A 12,199-nucleotide genomic window follows, 5' to 3' on the forward strand; every position below is an offset into this window, starting at 1 on the left:
AAATCCGCCCGAACTCAGTAGGAAGAGATTCCTATGTAAAGCTCTGGTTTATTCAACGTTGAAGGATACAGTGTTCCAAAATATTGTGCACCTAATCTTTGTCTCCTTGGAGACCTACTCTGCAAACCTTGCATTTTAACAATGCCAGAAAATAACGGAACCACTGAGGCCGCAGCAGATGCGACTCAGCAAGGTCCCGAACACACAGACCCGGATGCAATTATCATCCCGGTCCACTTAAGAAGATCTATAACATTAAAACTTATAGAGAACGGACTGACACCTCAAGGTGGTACAGTAATTTTCGTGATAGAGGCTCACGAGTATCGGCAGACAGAGGTATTCTATTCATGGATAAATTTTCCAGCGGTAAACGTTAGAACAAAAGAGTTTCACTATTACAAAATAGAGAAACCTCCGGAAGAGTACACTCCTTTCGAGGAGATTGAAATTCCACTTAAATTTCAAGAGCACCTGCTCTGGTTTAATGGCGCCCTAAAACACAATGATCACATTACCAGGCTCGGTCCACTAGGTAGACCAGGAGCAACGTGGCCGGTTCTAGCCAGCTACACACCACATCCGGACATTGTAAAAATGTCTAGAGAAGAGCTGTTAGTACAGCTAAACACATTAATAAAAATAAATAGGCAATTAGTCCAATATGTAATGCGGACTGCAATAGTCCAGCCAGCTGTCAATGTACCACAGCTGACCCCTCATCAGGGGAACACTAATAAAATTACACCACAGAACATACAGTCATGTCTTGGTAAAACACCCGTAAAACGGGAACAAATTCCTTTCTGGTTAGCACAGAAAATCACTCAAATAGAGGCAGTATTTCCTGATACTACCCCTATTGAGAAACACAGAATCTTGACCATCTGCCTTCCTATGGGAATCGCACCACACATAGAGGACTGTGACACTTGGGGTACAGTCTTTGCTTCCATTTACACAAAAACACACGGTGTTCCGTCTATGGCGGTAATACCAGAAGTGCTAAAACAGGTTCAAAATGAATTCGGTCCAGAGCCCGCTTTAAATCTAGGTATGAAATTACTGAAAGACTTCAAGCAGGTCTCGGCTATATTATTAGCCAATATAAGAGGAGAAGCAGCATCTGTGGCGATCCGCCAGAAGTTGAGGGAAACAGATATAAAAGATCCTGTTGAGCTTGCAAAAATCATAGAAAAGTGCTATGAAGAATTAGGTAGAGACAGCTTGGGTGGGAAACCGGTAAAGCCCCAACTGCTCGAAAATCCTGAAAAATTATTTATTAAAAATAATTTAAACACTCCTAAAAAGAGCTGGGATGGAAATAAACAATCCACTCCCAAGGAAAAAGTTTTCCAGTCCAGAGGAAGGTCTCCTCGACGGAGGGAAAGAACTCCGACTCGAGAACGCCAGTCTCCCCAGAGGGAGCCCTCTGAGAAAAGATATAACCTTAGAAATAGGGATAATCTGAAAAAACCTGATAGATATCAAAGTATTGATACACGTCCCTCTCGATCTTTTCCACAGAATTCGGAAAGAAGAGGACGGTCAGACCCAGGAGAGCACACCAAGTCCAAAGACAAGGAACCTGCTCAGAGTAAAAAATCTCAATTTCAGAAAAAGAAGGTAGCCAGTATTAGAGTAATCAACCATGCCGAGGATACTGAGGACACAGTTGAAAAACGGGGAGTGGGCATTGACAATGTTGGACAGTGCAGCAGAAATCAGTATAGCGCGCAAGATCTTGATGAGTCATCTGGAGACAGTGGACACGAATGAATACATTCAGGTTGAAACTGCCGACGCCAGACTTAGCGAGCCCCATAAAATATACGAAATAACATTGCGTATGGAGGGTGATTAGACTAGGAAAATTAAGGGTCTATTTTGGGATAAGCTCTCAAAAGGCTACGATGTTCTGTTAGCTGAAAAAGATTGGCCCCCAGAGTTTGTCAGGGAGTGCCCTCGTGGCGAAGAAGTGATTATGCCTGCCTTCTCGAATCACATTCCGATTCACAAAAAATATACATATGCAAGGAAATGGGCAGTAGCCCAGGCTCCGGCATTGTATAAAAATCATGTAGGATGGGATGAGGATTCTCCTCCTCACAAAATCCAATTAAAAAGTGAACCAACTGCCCAACGGCAGTATCCCATAAAGCCAGAAGCTAAAAAACAGGTCAGGGAGATCTTAGATCAACTTGAATACCAGGGGGTGATTGAAACATGCACCTCTCAAATGAACAATCCTTTGTTTCCTGTCTCCAAGCCAGACAATTCATATCGTCTAGTTTTGGACTACAGACATCTTAATACATGTTGTAAAACATTTGCAGTACAAAACTCGCATAGTGCAGCCCTAATGAATAATATAGTTAGGAAAAAAATACAAAACAACATTAGACATATCTAATGGTTTCTTTTGTCAAAACATTGCACCAGAAAGCAGATATTTGACCGCTTTCTCTGCATTTGGGTCGCAGAAAAAATTCTGTCGACTCCCACAGGGGTTCAAGAACAGCCCAGGACTATTCTCAGCTAGGGTAACAGAGTTACTACAAATCTATGATGATGAGGCATTATCTTACGTAGATGATATTTATCTCACAGACGACGACTTGGATACTCATTTGAAAAGAGTGAACACCATTATACTTGGGTTCGCAGCAGAGGGTTACAAATTCAACTTTAAAAAGTCTCGAATTGCCCATCTGACAGTACTGTTTTTAGGGTACGAATTATCAAGTGAAGGGAAAAGCCTAGCGGACAACTTCTTAGAGAAGTGCGCTGTACTCCAAGCTCCAAAAACGCTGAAGAATTTACAATCCATTCTAGGTTTTCTGAATTTCGGAAGAACTTACATTCTAAATTACGCAGAGAGGGTTAAACCTCTCTACGAACTAATTAAACCTGATTTTAAACAAATCAATTGGACTCAAAAACACACAAAAATTTTGAGATCACTGCAAACAGACATATTAGCAAAAACAAAATTAGATACACGTGACAACACACGTGATCTTGTAATCCGAGTCATCCCAGGAAGATGCGGATTCACGTACCTAACCTCTAATGAGGGAGAAAAGGTACCAATTTCAATTAAATCTCACTTGTACACACAAGCAGAAAAAGCATTCAGTCACACAGAAAGAACTGTGAAAGCAGTGCAAATCGCATTAGCAAATGAACGAGAACTAGCACACGGCAAACGGATTAATATCCTTACAGCGGAATCCGCCTTCGAAGCGCTATTCAGCCCAGTAAACCTGCCTACAGTGTCACTGGATCCGAAATGGATACAGTGTATAGATTCTCTAGGAGCGGAAGATGTGAAATACTATTTCGCCCCGCAATTCGAAGAACTGAATGATTTAGAATATGAAGAAGAATATCCTCTGCCAATCGAAATTCTGCCTCTCTCACAATACGCATGTATAATCTATACAGATAGCTTTGTACAGCATTTCAACGTAGAGAGAAAATCCTACGATGCAGCATGTGCGATCATTAAAGGTCGTTGGCTGTGCGGTAAATTCAGACCGAAAGTAACAAAAACTGAATCTGTAAGAAACTGTTCGGTTCAGAGAACTGAAATCAGATCTTTAAAGATGGCGCTCGAAAATGCAGAACGTGAATTCCCGACACTTATCGTTTGCGATTCTCATTTTTGCGTCAACTCTTACAACAATAAACTGCAGAGTTGGATCGAAAACTACTACAAAGATGACGCAGGTGCCACAATAAAGCATAAATTGCTATGGAAACAGGTAGCTCTTTTACACAAAGAACTACAAAAGACTCACGTGATTCACGCACAGAGTCTTCAACGTGATGGCGTTCACGTTGCAGGGAATTCATTGGCTAACACAGCCACAGCGGAAGCAACTAAACCGGCTTCCGTAGCCACAAAAAAGCGTACAGATAAATACATAGACGGGGAAACCATGCTGGCAGTAAAAACGACCGTAAAAGGCGACTGTGCAGCACTACTCGTAAACTATCCACTCAATTATGCATACATAATCGATGCAAACTCCGTTCCTTTTGCTCGAATCCCTGGAGTGGGGGACAGAGTAATTCCAAACAGGAGCAGGAGGGGCTTCCTCTTACTGGAAGCACACATGGGGTTGGGTCTGAGACACCAATCAATCAAAGTCTCTCTGAAAGAATTACAATCAGAGTACTGGTGGCCAGGAATGAGCATAGATATTCAATGTTTTGCTCAAAATTGTAAAGACTGCAACAGAGATCGCAGTAATGAACAGGCCAGTGTAGTTTCAGGATCCCTTCTAGACAGCATAAGGCGGTCTATCTGCGCAATCAAAGAAGAGAAGCGCGTCCCAGTGTACACCATTAAGACTAAACGCACTTAAATAATGAGGCCTCCAGCGCTCGGCTGACGCTAGAACGGTTATAAAAGATTTGCGAGTCCATATCGGCACATACGCAATTACCACGTTCCATTCTGACCAGGGTCCTGCTTTCAGCTCTCGAGCCTATAAGGAGGCCATGGCTAGCATGGGAATTGGGTTGCGGTATTCTTGTCCGTCGCACCCCGAAGGGAACAGTGTGGTAGAAAGAAAAAACCGGGACATAAAGCAATCTATAACAGGGAAGGTATTAGGTTCAGGCGCTGGGTGGGTCAAACATTTAATAAGTGTCCAGACTAGTCTTAACAACATGCCAAGAAATTCTCTAAAAGGTTTCAGCCCATACGAACTATTGTTCGGAATTAGAATGCGTATTCAGGACCTCGATAGTCAGATGTCAGTGGTACAAGGAGAAACAACGCACTTTGATATAAAGGATCGTTTGGCTGTTTTACAGGAACTGAACGAAACAAGAAAATCCTTAAGCAACATAAAGTTAAAGCAACAGCCAAATACCACTGACGAGGCACCACCAGCAACAGCCCCAGCAAGGCCTGTCTGGATTCCAAAGATTGGGGATCTAGTCAGAGAAAAGATCGCGGTTAAGAAGGAATTTGGGCCTTCTTACAGAAAAGCAGTACCTGTCTTGGCAATCACCGGAACAAGATCAGTTGTGCTACCGCCCCTTGCTGGTAAAAAGGAGAACAGAGTCGTGTCTATCGATCTGGTAAAACCACAAGCATGTGGCCAATAATCAATAGTAGGCCCAGTGGACTCCCAAGAAACAACAGAATACCCAAACTTGCAACAATCTAAGAGGTTCAAACTGAAAGACTAATCACATTCGATCAGCCTGCAGTGCACAATGAAGGACTATGCAATAATGCCATGGAACTCGTGCCTCTTGAAACACAGATTGAAACAGTTCGTCAAGAAACAACACCAGTCTACACTAATGTGGCATCAGAAAGTGCTACCGAGAGACAGATTGAAAGAACAATCCCATCAATTGACAGAACTGCCTCTGGTTATTTCATCAACTTCGACAACTTCTCTGAAGATCAAAACGACCCCGAAGTAATGCCAGAAACAAAAAAGACTTTTAAAGAAAAAGCAACGGAAGTCTTTCATCAATTGAAGAAAATCTACCTTGTTTCCCCTTGGCTAGAGTTCTGGTTCGGTCTAGGTGTATTTTTCCTCCTGCTTTGGCTCATCATGGTACTATGTTTGGGAAAATTCATTGAGGGAAAATATATTACAATGGACACAGCGAGTCAGAACATCAACCTAGTCCTGAAACCACACAGATCATCCCACGTGAAGAAAAGAGAACTGTCAACAGTAAATGTCACAGCAATTCCAATACCTGGTGGGGTAGTATGGGAGAAAACAGACTATGAGATCTATGGTCCGGTTGAAATCCTGAAGTATCCTCATCAACTAAAGGTTTCCTTAAGTGATTTTGTAAAACCTAGTACATTCTCTGATGATTGGGACTTTAACAGTATTAATGACATGATGTCTGATTTAGTAATGTCAGCTAGATTCACAGATCATGATTATTTACAAGGTTCATCTAGTTATGAGCAGTTATTCTGTTACACCCACTATGGTGACCACTACTTGCACAAATCTGCACAGCCTAGAAATGTTTTTATGTATAATCAATGGGAACATTGTGCTACACCACCTAAAAGCAGTTCTAAAGCATTTTTTGAGAAATTCAAATACTTCTCAGGGTTTAACACCAGTGATGCAGAAACGTTTTATTACAAACTGTTAGATAAAACAGGAATGAAAACAATGCTGACAAATTCTAAATTGATATATTCAGAAGCATTTTATGACAAAATGATGACATTTGCTTTTGATTATTGGAAAAATAATATTGAAACGAAAACAATTTGGGGTACAAAAGATTGGCAGGTACAGGGCATTGAAGCACTATTTAGAACCTGCATGATACCAGAACAAATGTTGTTTTTAAATGACACAATACACCAAACATCTTGTCTTGGCCTAGCTAAGATCAAAGACCTTAAAACACCGTCTATACCAAAGCCAATACCAGAAAATATAACTGCAGATATTGAGTTAGACGTGTCGAAAATTTTACATTTCAACAGAACAAATCCTGATTGGAAAAAATGGTTAATCTGGCCTACAGACACAAATAGCTGTCAAGATAGATTCCTGAATAAAACACAGGGGTTAAAAATGACCAGATTAGACTCAAGATATTCCCAGAGACAACATCCAGGGATTATAACAACATACAGTGTAGGGAAGCTCTGCCTTGAATGGCTGACAACATCCACACTGGCTGAAATTAAGCAACACTTGTCTTTACTAAAAGATGGTGCTGATTTGCGCGATTTCATTCTTGGACCACGCAAACAGCGTCAAAAGCGTTTCATAGCGACCAGTATCTATGCTGCTTACAACGAGGCTTGGAAAGTAAAGCAGATTGAAACTGCTGAGAAAATACGAGAAATTGATCGTATTAATTTGGAAAAATCACTTTCTGTAGTAGACAATGGGTTAATGACTTTGTCTTCCAGAATATATTCGTTGGACAATATTGTATCCTCTGCCTTTGATGTGATAGACAGAGATTTGCTAATGTTACAACATGGCCAGTCTCAATTGCGTTCTATTATAGAATTAGGCTGGACGCTGCAAAATCTTCGTTCAGGCTATGTGCCTTGGCGTTTAATCAACACAACGTCATTATTTTCCATTTTTAACCTTACTGATAAACAGATCAGTTTGGCACAGAAAGGAGCAGACTATACAATCCTGAGCATCGAAAAACTCGAGAGATTACCCTTGACAATGTCAGAGAGTCCTGTCATTGAATGGATAATACACGGAATTATCACTATTCCGATAACAACTTTCCGATTTAAAAAGTGCCTTGAGTACATACCTGCTGGCCAATATGAACAATTGGGTAAAGGATATGTAAAATCTGAATGGAAATTACCATACACTCATTCTTGCTATAGTGACAGCGACAAAAATGTATTTCTTAGTGGTGAGAACTGTAAACATTCACTAAGCGGTATACTTTTGTGTCAGGGTATTAATTTACACGGAGCATGTGATGGAAATTCTAACAACCTTTCATGCCACCAGCTAGTCACACCTGCAACTCAGATACAGCCCTTCTTTATGCAACTTTCGAACGGGAGTTACATTCTTAGAACGGATCACAGATGTTGTGGCCTCGTGCCAGGGAAAAGTTATCTAGTAAGAGTAACATCCATGGTCAAATGCTGTATGCAAGCATTGTTTCCAAGTGGGCCTGCAGACACAGTGACTCCCATCTGGCCTCGTCTGAATCTCTATTCTATACGAATTGATACATTAAGCAAAATGAAATCTGTACTTTTACAGACAACAGTGCCTATAACGTCATCAAAAGAGACGTATGATCTTCTAGTTGCAAGGACAGCTACTGAAGTTCATGACCTTTTATCAACAAATTGCCCCGTGCATTTCGTAGAAATGTTCAGCCAACTCCTTAACATGTCTAGTGCAACAAGCATCCCAGGCATATTTAAGACAGTCTTTACGGGACTTCTTACACCCTTCCAGGCAATTTTGGGAATCGTTCCTAATTTTGTGCACTCTGTTTTTGGCGGCTGTAGGAAGGTACCTCCTGACTATGGTTGCCCCCAACTTTTTGCCCTGTGTTTTAGCTGGTTTTTGACATAGTCGACCTGGGGCCCTGCCAATCAGGACCCCAGGCCTACTGCTCTCTCTGTAAAATGGATTCCATGTACCCTAGGTACATTTCCAATTGGTACTGGGCCACCTTATCAGACCCTGTAACTCAGGGCATAGGTGTACCCAGGGCCTACCAGGGGCTGAAGCATGTATTATGCCACCCCTGGCTGGCCGTCTAAATCTGACACAACTGGCTGCACGACAGCTGGGGCAACGTAGCGTACCCGCTCGTTGCTTTAGGTATAGTAGCCCTTTATCTAACCATACAATGGACACCCGAGTTCCTATCAGACACTCCTATGGCAGGCCTTGACAATCCTGAAGGCAGAGTGCTTGGAATCGTGTGAATTGGGTTCTGGCCCGAGCCGAGCCCGGTTGCAGCTTGCGGAACCAAGACCCAATGGCTGTTCCATGATAACGCGTACCATATCGGTAACTTCGGTATTGCGTTATCAAGACATGTCGAGTAAGGTGTCATACGAATCGGGATGCTACCCCCTCACCAATTCTGGTGACGAGGTTAGCATTCCGCCCTTCTAGAGGGGCACGACATGTATGTAACTGTGAACCCCGGTTAAAGTTAACTAAAGCCTCAGCTCCACAAAATGGATGCTGCCACCACAGACACGAGTCTGACCTCCTGCTGCTGGGAGTCCTTCCAAGCGAGGAGAGCTTGGACAAAGGGTTTCCTGTCAAGGGCGGTGTTCGCACCGTCCCAGACAGGGTTTGTGTATTCTGGGTAGGTAGGGCTTTGCGAGAAGGTGACTGCGGAGTGGCACCCCGGTGCTCACTACGCATCTGCCGGTCAGAACCAGTTCCAGGGGCGCCAGCCCCTAACCTGGGGACAGTCCGGCAGGGGAGAGGGGTGTAACTACCCCCCTTCCTGGTCCCACCCTTAGGGCAGGGCCTAGTCATGTACCCACCCCTTTCTTTAGGATAAAGGCCGGAGCGGGGACCCTTCCAAATCAGATCATCTTTGAATCGAGAATACTTTCTACGAAAGGACTTCGAGACTCTTCTCAAGATTTCTCCCTTGTGGCTAAGGAGTAGTCACCCTGCACCAGCGGGCACCATCTAAGAACTCTGCGGTTTGCTGCAAGTCCTTCCTCAAGGAATCGGACAGCCCAGCTCAACGAGAACCGGCTTCCCTGGCACCTCTGACCTCTACCCACGTCGTCAGCTCAGCTGAGATCTGTGGGTGTGACGAGACCTCGAGGGACCGGCCATCATCAAAACCTGCACGCTTTCTTAATCAGCACGACCATCGAAGCAATTCTCTGGTGAGTGCTCTGGGGTCCGAGAAGCCCCGACCCTGAGCAGCTCCAGCACCGAAGTGCAGTCTCCCAGCATCTCCACGATCTGCGTGGGGCCCTTCTGCTCGCTGCTCAGCACGTTGTCTGGTCACTAGCCGCTGGCTTGTGCCCTTCTTTGACGACATCCGACAACCAACGCTGCTGGTCTGGTTGCTCCAGACCGGCCCTTGCTTCCATCTTTGAGGGAAGCACCCCGGACCCTCCTGGTCCACTCAAGACGCCATTTTAGGCCCACCCCGTGGCCTTGAAATCTGCCAAGGCTTGTTGCCCCAATCCTGGGCCCAGCGACGCCGACAGCATCAACCTTCGTGGGACAGCTCGCACCTCCATCCTGGTCGCCGACAATGCCTCCTGGTCCGTGAGACTGCAGAGCCTAGCGTCGCCCACTCACCTAGTCGAGGTGATGGCCAACCGGTGCCTTCCTGGTACCCTCTGACTACTGGCTAGTAGTACGAACTTGGTCCCCTCTGCTTTCAGGTATCAACGATCTCTGATCCAGGCTTGGATCTCTACGAACTATTCAGCACTGGTCGCCGGCCAGCAACTCCTTTTCTTCCGGCTCCTGGCTCGTCAGCGAAGACCCCGACGCCTGTAAGACTTGTGCAGCCGCAGCCCTCGTGGCTAGGTAACTTCGGCATTTCGGTGCCTGCATAGCCTCCTTACTCTAGGGTCCCGAGTCCCTCGCTTCCGACTTGCCTTATCGGGTCCGCCCGAGACCACTAAACTTTCCGTGTCCTCGGACACTTGTTTTAATTGTGCACTTGAAGTATTTTCCTAAGAGTTTTGGTTTGTGCTTAGTACCCTGTCCTCATAAAGAGTCTAGGGCTGTTGTGATTCTTAATAAATATTCTGTCTATTTTCATAACACTTGTGTGGTGTCCTTTCACTTGGGGTTCAAGGGGTATGTGATGGTATAACAGCTGGCTTAACACGCCCTCTAGAGTTTAGCCCGAAGACTGCTCGTATCCACGCTACTAGGATAGCTGGTCTAAGGTTGACTTACAACCAATCACCATAAGGGTCGTTTGGAACGATACATAGCGGTCGCTAGAATAGCGAACGCTGCATATCGGGCCAACTTCTCACAGCGGCATACCATTATTTTTGGGACTCGTAGCAGGGATTTTATTTTTGACCCTCCTGCTTCGTTATGGCAAGCCTCGGCTCAGACATAGCTCCCATGGGAATGGAAGAGACAATCCTAGCAATGCGCTACCGGGACAGGATAACTAACGTCCTTGGATTGGCCAGGCTGAGAGATCTAAACATGACCTGGTTCCTTTCATTCAGACCTATATGGCAGAACTGTATCTTACCGGTACTAAGATGTATGCTATGCGGCGATGAATGCGTGTTGGACATCTGTCTTTCACTTCCATCAGCAGTACCAACGGACGTCGATACTTTGCTCAGTCCAATAACGGCTCACGCATTGTGTTGTCCCCAGCGGCTACCAATCCTGATGACGGCATTCGTGGAGACTCCTGTACTACGACTAGGTGGTAACAGTGGAGCGAGTGACAAAAGCAGCATCACCCAGGTACGGCCTTCTGTGAGCATTGCTGCTCCTGACTACGATGACAGCAATCATTCTCACACCTGCCAAGTTACAGCCCTATCGAATTTGGTTGAACTGTCACCTGATTTTGTAGACCAATTCTTTGAGAGCCTGTCTGATACGATGTTCTCACCCGTACAGAAACAATAACTTTTAAGAAGCTTTCCGACACACAGCGTTCCCATGAACTCTGATTTCGGCCTTCAGTTTTGATCAACAAAGACTGCAAAAATTCTCTATTTTTCCCCGTTCAAGCATTATTTCTTTTGAATTGGACATTTTTTATATTCAATTTTTTTTTTTTTGGCACGAACAATTCTTTGCTTAACGTAAAAACTATTCTTAGAGAACAGAAGCTTCACACTTCTATTTCTAATCACATCTAGAGACATAACAAAGTTACACCAGCCTCTAGCACACATGTTATTACAATGCATTTATATGTGATGATTTATCTCGCCTTTCTTCTGTCAGAGATACTTCATGGGTAATTCTTTTTGCATAATCGTTCATTGATCTCATAGGCAATAATTTTTGAATGATTTCTATGCTTCAAAAAACGTACAGTACCTAAATTTCATGTATTTCAAGTACGCCTATTTCGAATGCATTTATGTATTTTGGGGTGGGCAATGTTACACATGCATCTAATTGCTTTAGTTTTAGTAATTTTGATGGACATGAATACGTGGAGTGGGTGTTATGTGTTTATCTAGGTTCCTGATCGATACTGTGACCTTATGCCCCTATTCGGCTATAAATCCATTTATTCCCTATATTGGCATAACCGTTCAAGTGCGATTTTCAGAAAAGTCATCTCTGGCCTCACACGAACAGAGCCACATTCCAGCGTAACTCTCTGCCACTTCCTTTGCGACCAATTAGTGCAATGACAGGGCAGAAGTCACTATCTGATATTCCTAGATTAACACTCCGAGTTCTTCAACAAGATAAAAACTCAGCAAACCTGGAAATCCCTGCTTGCTGTGTTTTGATTAGTAATGGAACTCTAATGAGCAACTGATAACTATCACTTCCTAGTGACATCTTTAATTGACGTCTTATGTCCAGCAAACTTGCGTCAAACCCAGCACCTGTCAGGTATAAATATTACCAACGTTGCCTTGATCAATTGCTGTTGTACGAGCTACTGTTGCTGATACTAGCTGTCTGCAAGACCCCGTGTTGGTGAAGCTAGCACTCTGTCGCTGCAGCCTGCTGTCCCT

This window comes from Lissotriton vulgaris, chromosome 1_1 (assembly GCF_964263255.1).
Source record: "Lissotriton vulgaris chromosome 1_1, aLisVul1.2, whole genome shotgun sequence".
Classification (NCBI taxonomy): Eukaryota; Metazoa; Chordata; class Amphibia; order Caudata; family Salamandridae; genus Lissotriton; species Lissotriton vulgaris.